Source organism: Equus caballus, chromosome 19 (genome assembly GCF_041296265.1).
Source record: "Equus caballus isolate H_3958 breed thoroughbred chromosome 19, TB-T2T, whole genome shotgun sequence".
NCBI classification, from domain to species: Eukaryota; Metazoa; Chordata; class Mammalia; order Perissodactyla; family Equidae; genus Equus; species Equus caballus.
Window position 1 is genome coordinate 45,905,677 of NC_091702.1, and position 21,060 is coordinate 45,926,736.

At 45.9% G+C, this 21,060-nt stretch overlaps 1 protein-coding gene across 4 annotated transcripts in view; it reads left to right on the forward strand.

The window, feature by feature from the left end:
- Positions 1-314: 314 nt before the first annotated feature.
- Positions 315-21,060, forward strand: part of MYLK (myosin light chain kinase) — a 258,811-nt gene continuing 238,065 nt past the window's right edge. For 2 of the 4 annotated variants that reach the window (XM_023623637.2, XM_070243688.1), the window contains exon 1: positions 315-577. The gene's annotated coding sequence lies outside the window, so the exon portion shown is untranslated. The remainder of the gene's footprint in view (positions 578-21,060) is intronic. The other 2 variants (XM_070243691.1, XM_070243693.1) reach the window with 2 other exon arrangements.

Genomic DNA, 21,060 nt, shown 5'->3' on the forward strand with positions numbered 1-21,060 from the left:
ACGTCAGAGAAGAAGAAAATTAATTTTAAAGACTACAGAGTTTTTCCAGTGCGTGGTCCTCCTTTGTCCTGTATCGAGTGGTCTTCCAGGGGAAAGTGCAAAAAAAAAAAAAAAGAAAAAATCGGGAAAACACCCTGACCGCCAGCAGCGCGGCGCGCGAGGAGTCGGGACCGCGCGGGGGAAGGGGAGGTGGACCAGCGTGCTGCGCTCGGTTCCGCTCCGGATTCGCCGCGCCGGGCTCCCGGCAGGAGCGCGGGTGGGCGTGGCGGGGCAGACGGCAGGTCCATTCCCTGAGCGCGATGCAAATGACATGCAAATGAGCGCGTGTGCCCCGGAGCCGGCCGTCTGAGTCGCAGCCCGCAGCGCCGCGCTCTCGGCCGCTCGCCCTCCGGCGCGGTGGCTCCTTGCTCTCCCGCTCGCCCGCCCTGCCCCGCCCGGGACGCGCCTCGCCGGCTCTCCGCGCCGCCCGCTCGGCAGCCTGCGGCGGAGCGAACGCTGAGCCCGCGCTGCGCGCCCGCCGCCGGGGCGTCCCCGCCGAGCGCCGTGCCTCGGCTCCCGGGCTGCCTGCACCGCGCGGGTGAGTGAGCCCGCCCCACGCTTTTGTCCCGGCGCGGCCCCTGGAGTCGCTCTCCGAGGGTGGGGGTCGGGGTCAGGACCCTCCGTCGGAAGCGTGCCCCTGGCCCTCATGGAGCGGAGCTCTTACGTGCGGCGAGGAGTTTGGGCGGGGGTGGCGGGGCGCGTAAGGGGACTCCCCCAGCCACTCCAGGGAGCCCGGACTTCCTTTGGGGGAGGCGAAGCGCTTGGGGACAGTGATGCGATTGTCTCTATTGGCGTCTTCCGGAGGGGTGTCTTTGATTTGAGGGGTGCGAAGCGCCGCTGGCCGCCAAGGAAGAGAGGCGGGCTCTTCTCCCCTCCCCAGCCCCTTGCAGAAGGACTTGGCGAGGTGGCGGCAGCCGCGTGGGCGGGGGTGCCATGGGAAGGTCCTCCCAGCCCAAATGTGACTCCGGGAAGGTAGGACGGTGAAGGCGGCCGCGGGGTCCCACCAAAACTGGGGCGTCGGAGTTGCAGTCTGGAACTCACTCCCGGCTCCTCACTGAAGCCCCGCGCCTGCTCTGCCTCGTCACTTCTTCTGAGGTTCCAAGGTTGAGGGACCCTTGTTCGAAGATCATCACGGCTGGAAAGTTTGGGATAAACTAATTCCCAGGAGGTGTTAGCTGTCACTGGCTGAGGGAGAACCCTCCCTGGAACTTGTGGCTGCTGACACGCTTCAGGACCCAAAGCACTGAAGTTTTAGGAGCGGTATTGCAGAGGGGAAGATGGGCTGATGGGGAGAGGTTTTCTAGAATTTTTGTTTTGGTTGGGGGGGGGGTGTACCCTCTATATCATAACCTGAAGGAGGGAGACCGAGCTCCTTTGGGGCCTAGAGGGAGTAAAAATCCATGTTGCCATTCAGGGAGCTGGCAGGGGGATACACCTGGACAGTGGGCATAGTGCCAGGCCTCAGGCCCTGTGGTTTTCGCCATCCCTCCTCTCCCCAAGTGCGGAGAGCAGAGTATGTGTGACGTCCGCGTCCCGGAGCCCAGCCCCAGCCTTCCGGCGCCTGCCCTAGAGCTGCACCCCCTTCCAAGCAGCGCTGTAGGTTCTTCCCTGCCTTAGTGGAATATTGCCTTTTGTCAAGGTGCACAACTTGTCAATAAATTATTTCCAAATGGGGGGCATGAGAGGACCGTTCGGGGAACCCCTCTACACTTCAAAGCATCAGGTATCCACAATGCAAGTCTCTGGGGGAAGCGTAGGTGCTTCTGGGAACCTTATTGGGTTCCTAAAGGGCATTTCAGGGTTTTTTTTTTCGTTTTACTTACATTCTTTCCCTCTTCTCCTCTACTGTCTCCTTTCTTTCCTCTTAAATTCTTGATCCCCTTCCCTTCTGTCTTCTGTGATCCTGTCTCAGTCTCCTTCCCTGCCCTGCACGCTGCAGGGACTGTGGAGGTGATGCTACTGGCACCACAGGGCCCTAGACCAGCTTGGGATGTTCGCTCCTAGTGCCCAGGGTGAGGTTGCCCCTTTGTCTCCTACCCTCAGTGGACCAAGAGCCTTGAGCCAGAGCAGGCGGGAGCTTGGGCAATTGGCCTGGGGCGGGGAGTGGCTGGACATTGGATGCTGGATTGGGTATTGGGTACTCTGGGGATTTGCACAAGAGCCTTTTCTCCAGGATTTGCATGTCTGTCCCTTCATTCACTAATGGTACAAAAGGATGCTTGTCCTCACACATCCCTGGGCATTAGCTTGGAGAACCACCCCACAGTGGTGATGGACTTGTGTATTTGGTTTCTTTTGTGCAGTCGCTGGCTAGCTGAGGAGGTGGGTGACTGGGGCCTTGGAGCAGTTTTTCTTTGTGTGAGATTTGCTGACCCTCTCATCAGGAGACTGTTTCCTCTGGGGCCAGATCTCCAGAGACATGACAGAGCACTAGCACAAAGTTCCTGGTCTCCTTGGTGAGGTCAGGTGGACCCACCTGCTGCCTGGGGCTTAGACAGGTGTAGTCACTACAGAGCAGGGGCCCCCTGGCTGGTAGTTGCAGGGGAGTCTGCTGGGAAGGCTTGTTGGAAAAAGAGGCTGGCCCAGGAGGTACTGCGAGGAGAGAGGCCTGTGGAGGGGCCAAAGGTGGGGGAAGGGTCTTGGTCCCCACTGGCGAGGTCTTCTCCAGCCTCAGAGGAATAGATTGTGAATGCTCTGCGGTCACTGTGTACTCAGTGACTGCAAGAATGACCCCTTGCTTTTTTCCCCAAAACATGAATCTAGAGCCTGTTCAATAGAACTGGTTGGTTTTTTGGCTCTTGGCCTTTTAAGTGTCTCAGGAGGTGGCAATTTGAGAATGCAGCCCAGCCTGGGGGTAGGGGTCCAGAGACCCCCTGAACATGTGGAGTCTTATTTAGTATCTTTCTGAGAACAACACTTCTTGGCACTCCGGAAATATATACTGAGGCCACTTGGAAGCCTAACTGCCCTTCTCCCGATTCAAACCACACACACAGGTTGGGAAGTTGTTCATTCTTATAAGGTTCCTGTTCTGTCCTTTCTGTAATTGAAATATAGTGAAATTTGGAGAACAGCCCTTAAAAAGTAACCTTTCCCAACAGAAGACATTGTCCTCTCCCAACTTGACTCTTGTGTCATTTTGCTTTGACAGACAGAGGGTGCACCCAGAGAACCTGGGGCAGGGCCATCTGCATGGAAAACGTACCACTGGACACTTGGGTGGCATGTGGGCTTGGATTCGAGGAACCATCCAGCAGCAATTCAGAGTGAGGATGTTTCAGATGTCACTGGAATAGGCTCTGTGCCGTGTGACTTCTGTCCCCTTCCCTTTCACCCCTCTGGCATCCTGCCCCACAAGCACAGCAAGGTGAGTGTGCTGGGCCAGAATCTGCCCTGGGAGTCACTCACCTCTCCCACTTGTGCGATTCTATAGATGAATTCTCTGTCTGTCGAGTGTTGGCTGTTTGTTTGAAGCCAACAGGTTGAGCAAATGCAGTTCCCCTTAGAATCTCAAGGTAGATGGACTTCGCTGTTTGTCACTACAGGCCAGCAGGTGCATCCATCCTGCCTTGTGTACACCTGGTGTGCCAGGGTTGCAGCCCTTGTGACATGGCAAGTGACAGGCAGCCTGGTGGGGCTGAGGCAGGAGGGAGGTCCAGTAAGAACTGCTCCCTGTTTGCAGCTCATGGGGACAGGCTGGATTCCCAGATGCCCACACCACCTTCTTTTCATTGTCCTCCTGCTCACCGTCCCTTGGTGTCTGAGCCTGAATGCTCACAGTGGACACCCTACTAGCAAGCTGTGGGAATTTTTGTGTAGATCTGGCTTCTCGAATTTCCCAGTGTTGTCCCCACCGCCCACTGTTGGGACTTCTGTCTCCCTTTCTCCCCTCCCCTCTGCCCTTGGGTCCTGAGTGCAGAGCCCTCTGGAGATAAAAGAAACAGGACGAAGAGAGGATTTCCTTTTCTTTCAGATCTGTTTCTTGATTTCTCCCCCTAGCTCTGCTCCCCCAGATCTGACGGATGCTAATTTGTGAATGCAGGACCTTACGAGTTATTTCTTCTAATCTTTTGGGAATCAAACACTTACAGTTTTGAGCTTTCATAGTTGAGGATGCTGTTTATCTTTTTTGTTTTCAGAGGTTGAGATTTCTGGTAGAGAGTAGCTCTCCTTTGGATTTCTGGCAGGAGGGAGCCCAGGAGGGTAGAATGTGATCTTTGGTGTTAAACTGTCTTCAGAGCCATCCCGTTCACTGACTGGCTGCAGGTTCTTGGGGATGGTATTTCTCCTCTGTGAGTGGCTTCAGTTTCCACATCTGACAGTGAAGCTGGTTCTAAAAATCAAATGAATATGTGAACGTAAAGAGACACAAAAGAAGGAAAGCTATTACCATGCATATCAAGTGGTGTTCACTCTGTCTATGGAATGGCCTATACATCAGCCAACAAACAGTAATTATGGACCTACGCTCCCTTGAGCCCTGTGGAGGTTTATGAAACAAAGGCAGTGTGCCCAGGAGACTTCAGGTCTATGTGGGGAAACAGCTAACACGGATGAAGTAATGAGAAAACAGCGACAAGTTCTGTGGCACAGACTCATTTAAGGGACTTAATGGTGGCAAGACATTCAGGGGCTGGAGTGGTCAGGACAGGCCTCAGAGGTGAGGAGGAGGGTGGGTGGGCCCCAGCCGGGAGAGAGGAAGGCAGGAACACCTGGCTCCAGGAGCCCTCAGCTCCACCGTGGGAACCTGGTGCAGCCCCTTTGGCCCTGCAGTGAGCTCTCAACCGTGCAGACCCGCTTGTCCTGAGACGTATTTTGGGGGCGGTTTTCCTTCCAGGCTTGTTTTCCTTCTGCTGCCCAGAATATTCCTGAAACAATTCCGTTTTAATTTTATACTGGATCAGAAATAATGAGAAGCAAATCTACAACCGGAGTGAAAGCCCCATCCCGCGCGAGACTTTAGGGTCCTAGGGCTGTGTTCTTCCTCATGCTGCATCCATTTATTGTAGCTCTTTTCCTGGTGCTGGAATGGCAGCCCTTTCGGCTGCAGGAGACCAGTCCACTTGACACCTGCACTTTACTGAGGTGGAAACCCTGGTCTGAGAGGCCAAAGGACTGCGGAGCTGAACCGGAAACAGCCAGAGTTCTTCCCACCTGACCCTGATGGAGGATGGTGATGGGAGGAGGAAGGCCTGACCTAGGCCAGAGGCATGGATGCGGATATGTTCTGTCATCTGCTCCACCTGTTTCTCCAGTCCTTGAAGGCTGTCCTCTTTAGCCTGAGGGTCGCTGGGGAGGGTTCCTTTATCTGGCCTGACTGTGATCTCTGCTATCTGTCTGCCTCCAGGAACCTTGGGTTTGCTCACACAAATTCCTCCTGCCCTTAAAGGCCTGGCCCCCATCCCACCTAACATCCAGACTCAACACCTGTGGCTGACGCTGTATTCTGGGTCTTCTTTGACTCTGGAATGCACCATCCGTCACAGGAATTTTCTCCCTTATGAGCAGTTCAAGGCTCTGGCCGTCTCTGCTGACCCTGGCAGGAGTGCTATTCTCCTTTTCTAGGGCTAGACGAGACGGAATGTTTTCCAAGGCTGTGTGAAAAGCCAGGAAGAGGCCAAGGCATGGAGTCCGCCCCAGCGCTGTGCAGGTCTCTGTGTGTGCGCCTGTAAATGGAGAGAAGAGCCCTTTCTTCGCTCACAGGAGGAGGCTGAGGGCAGGTGCACAAGTGCTCCGTAACCTCTCCTCGTGATGCCCTTGTGAGGCGTGGTGTCCCACTGGGCCACGAGCTCCTGAGGGCAAAGGCTCACCTTTGTGTCCTTATCCCAGGGCCTGACCCACCACAGGTGCTCGCATGTCTGGGTTGAAGGGCTGACTAAGGAGGTGAATGGAAGCGCTCAGCAGAAGATTCTGAGGGATTTCCTGTCTGCGGCTCCATAAGATGGCACTTTCCAATCATCGACCTCACTGCTTCAATTATGTCTTCTTTATCCTTCGGTATAACCTCATCCTAATTTTTCTCCTGAATTTGTGCATTTTCCAGCTAAGTACTAAGTCCATTCATAGAACATGCCTAAAGTGGACCTATTCCTACCTTTCCCCAACATCTGGGGAATGTTAGTGTCCAGGTTTTTATGTGAATATAGATTTTCATTTCACCTGGATCAACACCTAGGAGTGGGTGGGATTGCTAGATGGTGTGGTAAGTGTTTTATAATAAAATGCCAAACTGTTTTCCACAGTGGCTGTACTGTCATGCATTCCTACTAGCCACGTGTGAGGGTTAGAGTTTCCACATCCTTGTCAGCACTTAGTATTTGTCAGATTTTTAATTTTAGATGTTCTAATAGGCATAGTCTTATCATTGCAGTTTTAATGTGGGTTTCTTTAATTACTAATGATGCTGAGCATCTTTGTTATTTGGCTTATTTTCATCTATATCTCTTCTTTGGTGAAGTATCTATTTAAATCTTTTGCCCATTTTATTGGATTTTTTTTCTATGGTTGAGATTTGAGATAGAATTCTTTTTATATTCTGAACACGAGTCCTTTATCAGGTACATGTTTGGAAAATTTTTTCTCACTGTCTATGGCTTGTCTTTTTGTTCTTTTAACAGTGTCTGTTGCAGAACAGAAGTTTTTAACTGTAATGAAGTCCAATTTATTAATTTTTTTTTTTTGAGGAAGATTAACCCTGAGCTAACTACTGCCAATCCTCCTCTTTTTGCTGAGGAAGCCTGGCCCTGAGCTAAGATCCGTGCCCATCTTCCTCTACTTTATATGTGGGACGCCTACACAGCATGGCGTGCCAAGCGGTGCCATGTCTGCACCTGGGATCTGAACCGGTGAACGCCGGGCCGCCAAGAAGTAGAACATGCACACTTAACCACTGCGCCACTGGGCTGGCCCCCAATTTATTAATTTTTTAAAATGTATTCTTTTGGTGTTATATCTAAGAAATATTTACCTAAGATGAGGTCATCAAGATTTTTTCCAGTGCTTTCTTTGCTATGTTTTATAGTTTTAGGTTTTGTATTTAGGTCTGATCCATTTTGAGTTATTTTTTGTACATGATACAAGTTATAGAGGTTCTTTTTTGTGTATAGACGTCCAATTATTCTAGCATCACAGTGAAAAGACTATCCTTCTCCTACTGAATTGCTTTTGTATCTTTGTTAAAAATCAATTGAGCATATATGTGTGGGTCTATTTCTGATTATTCTGTTCCATGGGTTTATGTGTTTATCCTTTTAGCAATACCACGGTATCCAGATTATTATAGCTTTATTGTAAGTTTCAAAATCAGGTAGCGTGAATCCTTCAACTTAGTTCTTCCTTTTCAGAATTGTTTTGGCTGTTCTAGATCTTTCCTTTCGTATATATTTCAGAATCATCTTATTGGTCTCTACATAAAATCCTGTTGGAAGTTTGATTGGTATTGTATTAAATCTGTAGATCAGTTTGAGGAGAACTGACGTCTTAAGAATATTGGATTTTCCACTACATAAATAAGCTATATCTCTACATTTATTTAGGTCTTCTTTGATTTCTTCATTAATGTTTTATAGTTTTAGCATATAAATATTGAACATATTTTGCTAGATTTATAGCTATGTATTTCATAATTTTGGTGCAATTTGTAAATAGCACTTTTAGTAGAATTCTGTTTTTTAGTTGTTCATTGCTAGTATATATAAAAACAATTTGTTATCTTAATGGGTTTTAAAAAAATTTAAATCAGCATAAAGTGCAGCAAAATACATACCTATAGAATTTGGAAATTAATATAATTAGTATACACTTATTGGTGGTTAACCAACAAATAAAAATATGTAATTTATATAATTTAGGAGGCCAGAATATACAGCCAATTATCAGCTGTTGTCTGCCTCTTAACTATTTTCTTGAGGTTTTTTTTTTTTTTTTGACTGGGAAAGATTCTTGCTGAGATAACATCTGTTGCTAATCTTCCCCTTTTTTTCCTCCCCAAAGCCCCAGTTTATAGTTGTATATTCTAGTTGTAAGTCCTTCTAGTTCTTCCTTGTGAGCCCCGCCACAGCATGGCTACTGACAGACGAGTGGTGTGGTTCCATGCCCAGGAACCAAACCCAGGCCACTGAAGCAGACCATGCTGAACTTTAACCACCAGGCCATCAGGGCTGGCTCCTCAGTTTTCTTTTTTAACAATTGATTTTTGAATATTGATCTTATATCTTGTGACCTTTCTAAACTTATTTTTTAGTTCTAGTAGCTTTTTTGTTGATTTTTTGGAATTTTCTACATCAATAATCATGTCATCAGTGAATAAATACAGTTTTATTTTCAATCCAATTTGATTTTTATTTATTTATTTTTGTCTTACTGTGCTGGTGAGGATCTCCAGTATGAAGTTAAATAGGAGTGGTGAAAATGGACATTATTTCCTTATTTCCAATCTTAAGGATCAAGCGTTCAGTCTCATACCATTATATTTGATGTTAGCTGTAAGGTTTTTGTAGATATCCCTTATCAGGTTGAGGAAATTCCCTTCCACTCCTAGTTCGCTGAAGTTTTTGTCGTGAATGGATAGTGATTTTTTTTTAAGGTGCTTTTTTTGGATCTATTGAGATGATTGTATTTTCTTTTCTTTTGTCCACGAGTTGGCAGACTTTTTCTTAAAGGGCAGGTATCTTAGCATGTTCAGGCTGCTACAACAAAAACCACAGACTGAGTAGCTTATAAACAACAAATATTTATTCCAGTCCTGGAGGCTGGGAAGTCCAAGATTAAGGTGCCAGCATGCTCACATTTAGGTGAGAGCCCTCTTCCTGGTTCATAGCCAGCACCTTCTCGCTGTGTCCTCACATAGTGGAAGAGAGCTGGGGAGCTCTCTGGAGCCTCTTCTGTAAGGGTCTAATCCCATTTGTGAGGGCTCCACCCTCATGACTTAAGCACTTTCCTAAGAGCCCACCTCCTAATACCATCATCTTTGGGGGTTAAGATTTCCGTCTATGAATTTTGGGAGGACACAAACATTCAGATCATAGCAGTCAAATAGTAAATATTTTAGGCTTTGTGGGCCAGAAGGTCTCTATTCAACTCTCTACTCAACTCTCATAAGGTCTGTACTCAATGGCTCAACTCCGCCATTGTAGCATGAAGGCAACCATAGATAATACATAAATGAATGGATGGGGCTGTGTCTCAGTAACTATTATGTACAAAAACAGCATAGTTTGCTGACCCTTGCTTTAGTCTATTGATACACTGAGTTACATTAATTGATTTTTGAATGTATAACCAGCCTTACATTCCAGGAGTTAACTCCACTGGGTCACCATATTTTATTAATCTTTTTATATATTGCTGGATTCAATTTGCTAACATTTTGTTGAGGTTTTTTTGTGTTTATGCTCATGAAAGATATTGGCCTACTTCTCTCTTCTTGTAATGTCTTTGTCTGATTTTGGTGTCAGAGTATTGGTTGCCTCATAAAATGAGCTGGGAAGTGTTCCCTCCTCTTCTGTTTTTGGGAAGAGTTTGTATAAGAATGTTATTATTTGTTCTTTAAATTTTTGGTTGAATTTACCAGTGAAACCACTTGAACCTGGAGTTTTTTTGCAGGATAGGTTTTTAACTACAAATTAAATTCTTTAATAAATACAGGGCTGTCCAGGTTATCTGTTTCTTCTTGGGTGATTTTTGATAGTTTGTATTTTGGGGATAATTTGTCTATTTCATCTAAAATGTAGAAGTTATGGGCAAATATTATTTATAATATTTACTTATTATCCTTTTAATGTCTTTAGGGATTGTAGTGATGTCTCCGCTTTCATTCCTGCTATTTATAGTTTGTATCTTTTTTGCTCTCTGTCGTTCTGGCTAGAAGTTTGTCAACTTTATTGATCTTCTCAAAGAACCAGCTTTTGGTTTCATTGATTTTTCTCTATTATTTTTCTATTTTCAATATCCTTGGTTTCTTCTCTTCCTTGGTTTCTTCTCTTCTCTTTATTTTTATTCTGCTTGCTTTGATTGATTTGCTCTTCCTTTACCAGTTTGCTAAAGTGGAAGCTTAGGTCATTGATTTGAGACCTCCAGGTTCTCCTGTTCTGGGACAATTGGATTGGGAAGAGGAACATGGAGGTATAGAACCAGTGTTTCCACCTCCAAGCATTTATTATGAAAGCGCTAGTAAAAGCCTGTGCCAGATTCTTCCAGAGAGCCCTAAGGCTTCTGCCTGGGGTTGTGGCAGTGGGAGGGGGGAGCAGAAGTCATACCTTGGACTGATTTTCTCATGGAAGGCAGTGGCCTGGTCTTCCAGCCCTGGTAGTCTGGGACCCTGATGCTCATCCACCTCCCAACCTGGTCTCTAGATCAGAGAGTAGAGGGAGGTGGAGTTGCTGCAGTTTTATGAGTGAAAGGGCTCTCCCGCAATAGTATAGAGCAAGGGTGGGCATACTTTTTCTGAAAAGAGCTGATAGTAAATATTTTCAACTTTGCAGGCTATTCCATCTCCGTTAAAAGTATTCAGTTCTGCCATTGTAGCACGAAAGCAGCCACAGATAATGTGTAAATGAATAGGCATGGCTGCGTTTCAGTAAAACTTTATTTACAAAACAGACAACAGGCTGGATTTGGCCACGGTTTGCCCCTCCTTTCTTTAGTCTCATAATGTGAATTACACTGATTGAATTTCAGATGTTGAACCAGCGTTTGCAATCTCTAGATAAACTCCACTTAGTTTAGAGCATCTGGTCTGCATCTGGCCCTGTCTTTGTTTCTTAGCTTGCGTTGTCACCCAGCTGTGAGCTTCTCAGGAGCAGGACCACCATAGTACCACCTCTTATCTCGCATCAAGCATATAGTGGATGGCTAGTAAACATTTGTGGCTCGCTAGAAACAACTGTGCACGTTGATGGTGCTTTTGTTGAATTCCCTTTATGGTCCCGTCAGGGGCCCAAGGGAAATGGGGGTTGTGTGGAGGAGTTGGGACCAAGTGCTGTCACTGCAGGCGCAGGCTGATCTTTCATTTTGGAGCCTATTTTGGAAACATGACTTAAGTTTGGTCTGTGGGGCGCTGCTTTCTAATTACTTTCTCCTTTTCCTGAGGGTTGTGGTTGGCACAATGGCTGCCAGGCCCAGGATCTCAGGCATCCAGATGCCAGCCCAGTGCTGGTGTTTTAAAAGGGCTTAACCGACCCCTTTTCAGGGCCGCGGTCTCCTTTTACAGAGGGGTGTGCCGGTGTGTGGGAGAGGTGGAGCAGGAGGGGCCGAGCCTGTCTGGCTCCTGAGTGTGAGCACTCCTGACCTTCATGTCTGTGATCAGCTGTGTTGACCACAAAGTGCCATGGCGACATGGTGCGCCAGGCCAGTTTTGCACAGGCAGATTGCAGACTCCGTCTCCGTTGCTTTTCCTCGTTGATTGGGAGAACTGATGCATAGCTGATGGGAAGGGTCTGGGCTTTACAGCTAACAGACCTGGGTTTGAATCCTGGCTCAACAACTTATTAGATGGGTGACCCTGGGAAGTTATTTAACTACTCTTAAATTCTGTTCACTTATTTCTAAAATGGAGATGTACACAACCTCCCACCATTGTGAGGGTTACGTTACCCTCCACCCCTACTCTCTCTTGCATAATTGCCTGATGTTTCATGGTGCAGGACCCTAGGACCTGGCAACAATAATAACCCTCCTTTACACAGGTGTGCGCCCTGACTGCTGGCAGAGCATACTGCACCTCACAGCAGGGAAGGGTGAGGAGAGTCCTCTCTGAATGCTCTCAGAGTGCCCTCACCTCTTTGTGCTCTCCGGGGTCTCTACTTTCCTCTTGCCGCGGTTCCAGAACCCTGGGTACAGCTGTAAGGAGATGAGGCCCCTCCCTGTCCTGCAGAAAGTCAGTGACTTAAGGAAAGTGCTGCTTCCAGGCCCACCCTGCCCAGGTTCTGGAAGAATCAAACCAAGGCTTTTACTAGAGAGCTCATAAAGCGTGGTGAGGATCAAGAACTAGATACCATTCCAATTTTGTCACCCCGAGGTGGTTTTATATGATCATACCTTAAAACAACATTAAAACACAGATCTGCTTGTAACCAGCCTGGTTAAAAAACAATCTTAATCCTCTACTACGTAAAAGATAAAATTCTGGCTGTTCAACTTGGCATGCAAAATAGGCCCAGACTCCTGCCACATAAGATATTCAGAGTTATCATTGAGTGGCTGTGAGTGCTTTTCATTTGGATAACGCTTTATAGTTTACTTAAGGTTTTCACACGTTTTGCGTTTAATCTTTGTCAGTCTTATGATGTTATCCTCGTTCCCATTCTAGAGGCTTAGGGAAGTTGGAAAGGGAAGGAAAAAAAAGGGAAAGTTGGAAAGAACTTGCCCAATTCCATATGGCCACGGTAGTCACTACGCTCTAAGCAGAGGGCATAAAATAGGGGTCGCTTGCCACTTCCCAGCTGGATGATCTTGGACAGGTTTCTTTATCTCTAGAGCAGGGATGATACAGCCATGTCATAAGGTTTCTGTGAGGGTTAAGCAAGATGATCCAAAGGAAGCCTTTGGCATAGAGCCTGCCATATAGTAAGGGCTCAAGAAATGTTAGGAATTATTATCATGCTCTCTCTTCACTGTTCCGCAATTAATGTTTCCAGTTTTTATTCCACTATTATGAGTAACACTGCTATAATTATTTTTGTCCAAATGGTTTATTTTTTCTGTTGTGTCATTTGCTTGGATTATATTCCAAGAACAGCATTACCAGGTGGAAAGGTATGACCGCCTTCTTTTGCTTTTGTTCCGTATTGCCAAATAGCCTTTTAGTGGGATGATTTCCTTTTAACAGGCTGCAGCTAGACCCATGAGAGTGACCTGTCTCCCGTGGGTGGTCCTCCCCGTGACTTCTCAGCCCACCAGACAGCTCATCAGGCATTCTGAATGAGGGTAAAAACACCAACAGCTCCTAGACTGGTTGGAGCCAAACCTTGTAAAATAGCTTGTGCTACAGCAAGACGTAGACCAAGCTGGTCGGCAGATTGCACTGAAAACAGTAGGAACAGCTGACCTTTCTCCCGCTTTCTCCGGGGCTCTGTGGAAAGTCTTTGTGTGTACACTGTAGGTAGATATGAAGGAGTGGTGCTCAGGAAGGCTCAGCTCTGGACCTGGGATTGCAGGGAGAAAGACTGTGTGTGAGAACCATGGGTGGTTCCAGACTTTTTATATATGAGCGTGTACTAGTTTCTTAGCACTGCTGTAATAAAAGTTCCACAAACTGGGTGGCCTAAAACAACAGAAATTTATTCTTTCACAGTTCCAAAGGCTGGAAGTCTGAAATCAAGGTGCTGGCCTGGCCGTGCTCCTTCTGAAGGCTCTAGAGAAGACTCCTCCCTTGTCTCTTTTAGCTTCTGATGGTTTGCTGGCCATCCTTGGGGTTCCTTGGCTTGTACATGCATCGTTCCGACCTATGCCTCCATCTTCGTAGACCTTCTCTCTTCTGTGTCTGTGATGTTCATATGATGTTCTCTCTGCATGTATGTCCAAACTTCCTTCTTCCTGTAAGTACACCTGTCATTTGATTAGGACCCACCCCAGTCTAGTATGACCTCATTTGAACTTGCAAAGACTCTGTTTCCAAATAAGGTCATATTCACAAGTTGGGGGCCTCGGTGGTAGGACTTCAACATATCTTTTTGGAGGACACAGTTCAACCCACAACAGTGGGGCTAAGAAGAGAAAAACATCCATTTTCTGTATCACACACTGCATTGTGGAGGGAGTGTTGATGGAGATGGTATGGGCAGTGGAAATGCCACTGGTAGGAATGCTGGTGGTTGTCTAGGGCCAGTGCTGCTTCTATTCTTCAGTGCCCCCCCCCCACCCAGCCCACCATGGGGATTTGTCTTGGGTTGTGTCTAGTGACAAATGTGGAGGATCAGGTTACATCTGGCTGGGACAATGCAGTCCCGGAAGAGCCTAGTTACCAAGCGAAAATGGTTTTCTATCTAGTATTCAGTGGAGAGTGGGAGGAGGAGCAAGGACTGGGCAGATATGCAGATGTCGTGTTGAGTCTTAGGCCAGCTGGAACACCATGGCTTCAGTTTCCCCACTGAAAGATGAGGGGGTGAGACCCAGTAACTTCTGCTTTGGCTTCGCATCACTCTTGTTTTGGAGTTGACGTTTTAGAGAAGCCCGAGCTGCTTGACCTTAAGGATTGTCATGAGGTCTGTCTAGGTGATGGGGCATGAGCAGCTGACATGGGAAGCCTGCTTAGTTGGGGACAACCAGAGGGAGCCTGGTATTTCCCATCCTAGGCCTTTCCGTCGTCTTCTCCATGAGGCCTTTCCTGGGCACCCTCTCTAAAATTTCAGAGGCTTTAACTTCTATCCAGTGTGGTTTATGTTTTACTCACTTGTTTCACTTACTGTTTTCTCCACTAGAGAGTTAGCTTCTGGAGGGCAGAGGTTTTTATCCAGTACCCAAACAGTGACTGTCACATACTGGGCTCCCAATCTGTATTTGTAAATGTTGAATAAATGAAGGTGTTGTAAACTTGATAAATGGAGAAACTTTTAAAGGATGTACCAGATGTAATCTTTAAGGAATGTCACTCTTTTTGAGCTCCAGGCCTCCAGCCTAGACTGCCCAGGGACCTGCTTTTGAAGGTATTGTTCCAATTGTCCACTGCTGGTAACAAAACACCCCAAACTTAGCAGCATAAAACAACACTGTTATGCTCAGCATAATAATAACACATTGTTTATTGTGCTCAGGAGTTCTGTGGGTCAGAAATTTGAACAGGACATGGTGGGGATGGCTTGTGATGACCCTCATGGCTCAGGTGACTCAAATGGCTAAGAGCTGGAATCATATGGAGCCTTTTTCACTTACAGCCTGGTGCCCAGGCTGAGACGACTTGAAGCCTGGGCTCAGCTGGGACACATGTAGCCAAAGTGCCCACATGGGGTCCCTCCATGTGGTTTGGGCTTCCTCACAGCATGGTGGCAGGGTTCCTAGAAGGAGTGTCCCCGGAAGGAGCAGTTGGAGACCTGAGCATTCCACAAAAGTCAGGTGGAACCTGTCCGGTCTTTTATTACCTGACCTCAGAAGTCACATAGTGTCACTTCCACCATGTTCTGTTGGTCAAAGCAGTCATAAACCTGCCTAAATTCAAGGGGGAGGGAGCATAGATTCCCCCTGACCTCAGTGGGAGGCGTGTCGAAGATTTGAGGCTGTGTTTTAAAACTGCACAGGGATCCTGCTGTCCTCTCACCAGCCTCATTCTGGACTGAACCTTGAGTGACATTTCTGGTACTGCCACCCTCGGACCAGGACTTATATGAATGATGAGCCTTCTTCTGCCTCACTCTGTCACTAGTTGAGTTTTTTCAGGGTAGGGTCCTGTCATCTTACATCTTTAGCAGCCCCCAGCAGATTATCTGGCGCATCATAAGTACTTAGTAAGTGAGTTAGAGGGTGAATGAGTGAGTGACCAGATGAACAGGAGTAGGTGCTCTCTGCACTGACAGCACTGCTGGGCATCTGCAGGAGGGCTCGAATCTCAACTCTCAAGGCTGAAGTTTTCTGAGCAGCTTCTGGTCATATGCTGAGATGCTAAGACCTGTGGCTTGGCCTCTGGCCACCCAGGAGCACATTCCTGTGAAGGAGGAAAGGGTGTGGAGATGGCAGGTGTGGGTTGTGTTAGGGGTAAGCAGTAATCTGCTTTGACTGTAGCAAAGAATTTCTGTATTTCCGTGGGGCAATAGTAGAATAAGGCTAGAATGCAAAGGCCTGGTTGCAGGCTGAGAGTTTAGGGGTTATTAGTTAATGGAGAGTCATCTAATATTGCTGAGCAGCACAGTTCATGTCATAAGAACTGGGAACTAGGAAGCTGGACCTGCAGTAACAGGGAGGATGGATTGGAGTAGGGGATCACCAGCAATAGGGAGGGTAGTGGGTCTGCATTCCAGATGTGAGGCCAGGGCCTGGGCCTGGCTGAGATTGCAGGAGAGCCAGCAAGGGGAGGGATGGGAGTGACTGTGAAGTTAACAGGTGTTGGAGACTATGTGAGTGGTGATAGAATAGACAGTGAAAGGTGAAACATCAGTCTTCTGTTGTACATACTATTTTCTATAAATTCATTGTGAAAAATGTCGAGTATGCAGCAAAGTTGAAACAGATGTACAGTGAATACCTCCATATGCTCTACCTAGATTCTAAAGTTAACTTTTTGCTCTATTTGCTTTATCATCCTTCTGTGTCTTTCTATTTATGTCTGTCCATCCCTCTGTCATCCATTAGACCATCTTGTTTTTGTGACACATTTCAAAGTAAGTTGCAGATATTAGTACATCTCCCTCTAAATATTTAACCATATATAGCATTAATTAGAGTTCAATAGTTGTTTACATTATTTTTCTTTTGGGGTAAGATTTACATAATGTGGAATGCTCAAATCTTAAGCATTTTTTGTGTGTGTGACTTTTGACAAAAGCATGCACCTGCGCAACCCAAAGTCTCTTCAAGATTTGGATGCTATCAGCATCCCAGAAAGTTCCTTCACTGTTTCTTCCCAATCAGTCTGTGTCCCCGTTTTCTAGAAGTAACCACTGTTCTGATTTTTAAATCATAGGTTCATTGTGCCTTTCCTAGAATTTCATATAAATGGAATCGTATAGTACGTACTCTTGGTTTGAAGTTTCCTTCACTTGGCATATGTTTTTGAGATTTCATGTTGTCACGTGTATCAGTAGCTTGTTGCTTCTTATTTCTGAGTAGTATTCTATTGTATGACTGTACCACAGGTTATTTCTTCATTCATCTGTTGGTGGACACTGGGCTGTTTCTAGTTTTTGGCTATTCTGGATGAAGCAGCTATGAATATTCTTGTACAGGTCTTTTTTGGGTGGACATATGTTTTAATTTCTCTTGGGAAAATACCAAGGAATGAAATATCACTGGGCCATAGGATAGGTCTAGGTTTAGTTTTATAAGAAACTGCCAAAGTGGCTGTACCATTTTTACACTTCCACAAACAGCATATCAGAGTCTGGTGCTCTGCATGCTCATCAACATCTGATGTTGTCAGTCTTTTTAATTTTAGCCATTCCGGTGGAATGCGTTATCCCCAAATGGTTGTGATTTACACTTCCCTAAGGATTAATGATATTAAGCGTTTTTTCATGTGCTTATTGACAATCTGTATATCTTTCTTTCTGAGATGTTATTCAAATATTTTGCCCATTTTAAAAGTTGTCTTGTTTGTCTTTTTATTATTGAGTTGTATGAATTATTTATTCTGAATACCAGTTCTTTGTCAGATATGTGATTTGCAATCTTTTTCCTAATTGTGGCTTGCCTGTTCATTTTCTTAACAGTGTCTTCTGATGAATAGAAGTTTTAAATTTTGATGAGGTCTAATTTATCTCTTTTTTTGGTAAGGCTGTTTCTTTTCTGTGTCCTGAGTAACTTTTGCTGAACTCCCTATTATAAAGATCATGTTTAATGTTTCCTTCTAGAAGCTTTACAGCTTTAGTTTTTATGTTTAGATCTATCATCCATTTCAAGTTAATTTTCGTGTATATGATGGGAAGTGGGGTCAAGATTTTTTTTTCCTCTTATGGACATCCAGTTGTTCTTGCCCCATTTGTGGCAAAAACGTTTCCTTTTTTGTTAGGTACTGTTTTTATCCTCATTTTGCAGATGAAGAAACTGAGACAGAGCTGGATTATGGAACTTGTTTGTAGGTCCTGTAGCTGGTAGAGATGTATCCTGGATGTGAACTCAGAGCCTGTAGTTTTAATCTCTGTGCTCTATTTCCTTCTTGTGCTGATGACTCTGAGGCTTTCAGCCTGAGTGCCAGGCCGCTCAGTGGAAAGCATCGGCAGAGACCTCAGAAAGGGGGCTCGGTTTGGAGTTGAATTGGGGAGCCTATAGGATACCTGCGTGGACACAGTGGGGAGAAGATAGAAAAAGAAAAGATGAACATGTAGGGAGGGGCATATAAGCCAGGGAGGAGGGAGGCAGTGGATGCTGAAAGGGGACACGACTAAGCCCAGCCGGATCTTCACCTTGTTTGTCTAGCGTCAGGGTCTTGGTCCCCTGTCACATCCACCCTGGTCCAGAACAGCTCATGAAATAGGTAAGATCTGGTTAGTCTAGATCTTTTGAAACTAGGTGGAAAGGGTGACATGAACAAGAGTCACAAAGCCAGAGAAGAGAAACAGATTAAGTGAGACAGGGAGAGTCAGCAAGCATCGGGATTAGAGGCCCCACTCTGTGTCAAACAAACCTGGTTTCAGGCCTTAATCCCAGCCCTGCAGCTCACTGACTGTGTGAGCCCAAGCAGGTTACTTCATTTCTGTGCCTCATTTTCCTCATCTGTGAAATGGGGATAACACCAACCTCACTGAATTAAAATAGACAGTGGATTTAAGGTGCTTAGCACAGTATCGGACACATTAGTATATAAATGATGTGTTGGTTATTTTTACTAAGATTCAGTGTTTTAAGAATGTGGTCCATACCTGGAATATAGTAGGCCCTCAGGGAAGCTTCCTGAATGAAAAGATGACCTCCTGAGACACAGAATTCTCCAACTTAAATTGCACAACTCAGCCGTTTTAGAACACGTGGCCAGGAAGACAGAGTAAGAAGCTAGGATTGTGAACTGGAGCTGGTCTCTAAATACTTAAGGTGACACAGGAGGCTGTCCAGATGGCTGGCGCTGAGCCAACATGGCCTTAAAGACTTCCTTCGGAAGGACACAGACTGCTGGCCCAAATTCTACATGAGGTCCCCACAAGCCTGGAGCTCTGCTGCAGGCAAGAAGGATGCTCCTGCTGAGAGCGACAGAGAGCTCCCAGACAGTGAGTGAGAGGGCCCCCGCCTGCAGGAGGGATAGCCCCTTCTAACATGTTGGTACCTGTTGAATCACAGAAATCCATATCTGTGTCTGGTTTTGATGAATATGTCCTGCAAGATGTAGCTGCACTTCTAGAAAAGCTTGTCTAAATGGAGTTTGTATGATTAATATTTTGAGTCCAGTCTGCTCCACATATGGACGTTTGAGTCCAGTCCACTCCACATACGGATAGCAAGTAGAGTCAATCAAATGTTCATGGAGCGCTTACTGGAGACCAGACTCTGTGCTCGGTTGGGACACTGTTCCTGCTCCAGGAGCTCATGATCTAGTTAGGGAGATGACACACACACATAGAGGTACGTGGTAGGTGCCAAGATGTAAATGGCCAAACACGTGAAATGGCCAGAAGACAGCTTGGGTAGAGCATAAGAATAAATACCTTCTACATGGGTTGTCAAGCCACTGCTAGACATTCAGGCCCTTCAGCGTTCCCTCCAACCCCACCACCTTCTCCCTTCCAGTGGTAATAACTAGCCTTTCACTGCTTACTTGGAGGGTGGCACTTTAAATGGATTAACTCAGTTGCGCCTCATGATGACTCTCTGAGGTGAGCTCTCTCAGTATCCCCTTATTTCAGACAAGAAAACAGAGGGACACAGATGTCAGGAGACTTTCACACAGTCATACAGCTGGAAGCGATGGTGCCAGGGTGTGAACCCAGCAATCTCGCTCCAGACCCTACTTTGTTAGGTCCACAGGGCCCGGCTGGCTAGTATTTTATGGCTCTCCTCTTTCAACTATAGAGCAGGAAGGAGGATTATTGGCATTTCTTTCATGATCTTAATATGTAATCACACAGTGTCCAACCAGTTTTTAACTAAATATGACCTCATGTACATTTTTCCCTGGCACTAGTTCAGCTAATATAATCTTAATTTCAGAAGAGGAGGTAGCAAGACGGAACCACTGTATTTATTGACCAATCTAGACTGTCTCAGGGCACAGCTCTGAGGATGGGAACGCGCTGTGAGTGAGTATTTTAACAATCCATGGCAAGATGACGGCATCTTGGGCTCAGACACAAGAATTGTTTTTAATACAGGGCTTTTTCCAGCTGGAATTCTTTTCCATTCTATTCAACTTCTCGAAGTCAAGAATTTTGCCTTTTATTGGGAAACCTGCATTTCATTGTATAGATGGTACACTATGTCCTTGGCCCCGTGGGGGGGTCTCCAGGAGAAGCTGGGTCTTTATTTTATTAAAGCAGGTGCTGGGTGTCCTAAGGCTCAAATATTATCAAGTCTATTTCAAGCATGAGAGGTCAGAGACATAGCAATGCTCTGATCAAAGAATGTGAGAGGCAAACTGTCCAGCCAGTGTACATGAGAGTGTGGGGAAGAAATGTGAGTTGAGAAGAGAGTGGTACTGCTGCTCAGCAGGGTGGCTTCCGCCAAGCCTCTGGTGAGGAGCCCTGTGCTGGGCCTGCCAGGGGATGAGCACTGCCATGCCCTCCAGGATGGGACTGCAGAGTTAGAAGAAGGGTATTTTAATCAACGTGCCAGAGGTCATCGTCTGAATCACTGATGTCCTTCAAAATTGTCCTCTTCGGAGGGTATGTATTATTACCTCTTATTCCAGTGATGCTGTCATTGTTCAAAATGTTTTTGGAATTTTAGTTTTAGGATAGTGTTTAAGGCTCAGTACGGTTTCTTCTTTTTTCTGAGGGAGAGTCTTGCTTTTTATTTAGCTGCATCTGAAAGTATTAAAAATCTCATCACTTAAAAATTTATACATGTATATGAACTTATTGTTTCTACTACCTACAGGAAGTTACTGGTAACAATTTGATGCCCACACCTTACAAACCAGATGATATCAGTCATTTAAACTTTTGCCAATCTAATGGGTAATAAATGCTATCTCATTGTGAATTTAGTTTTTACTAACCTCTGATAAGACTGGGCATGTTTCCACGTTTTTTTGGCTATTTATGATTTGTCTGTTCTTGTCCTTGGCTCATTTTTCTATTAAACTATATGTCTTTTTCTTCTTGAGTTATAGAAGCTCTTTTTATGATAGTGACATTTGGACAGTCTTTTTTTTTTTTTAAAGATTGGCTCCTGAGCTAACAACTGTTGCCAATCTTCTTTTTTTTTTTTTCCTGCATTTTTTTTCCTCCC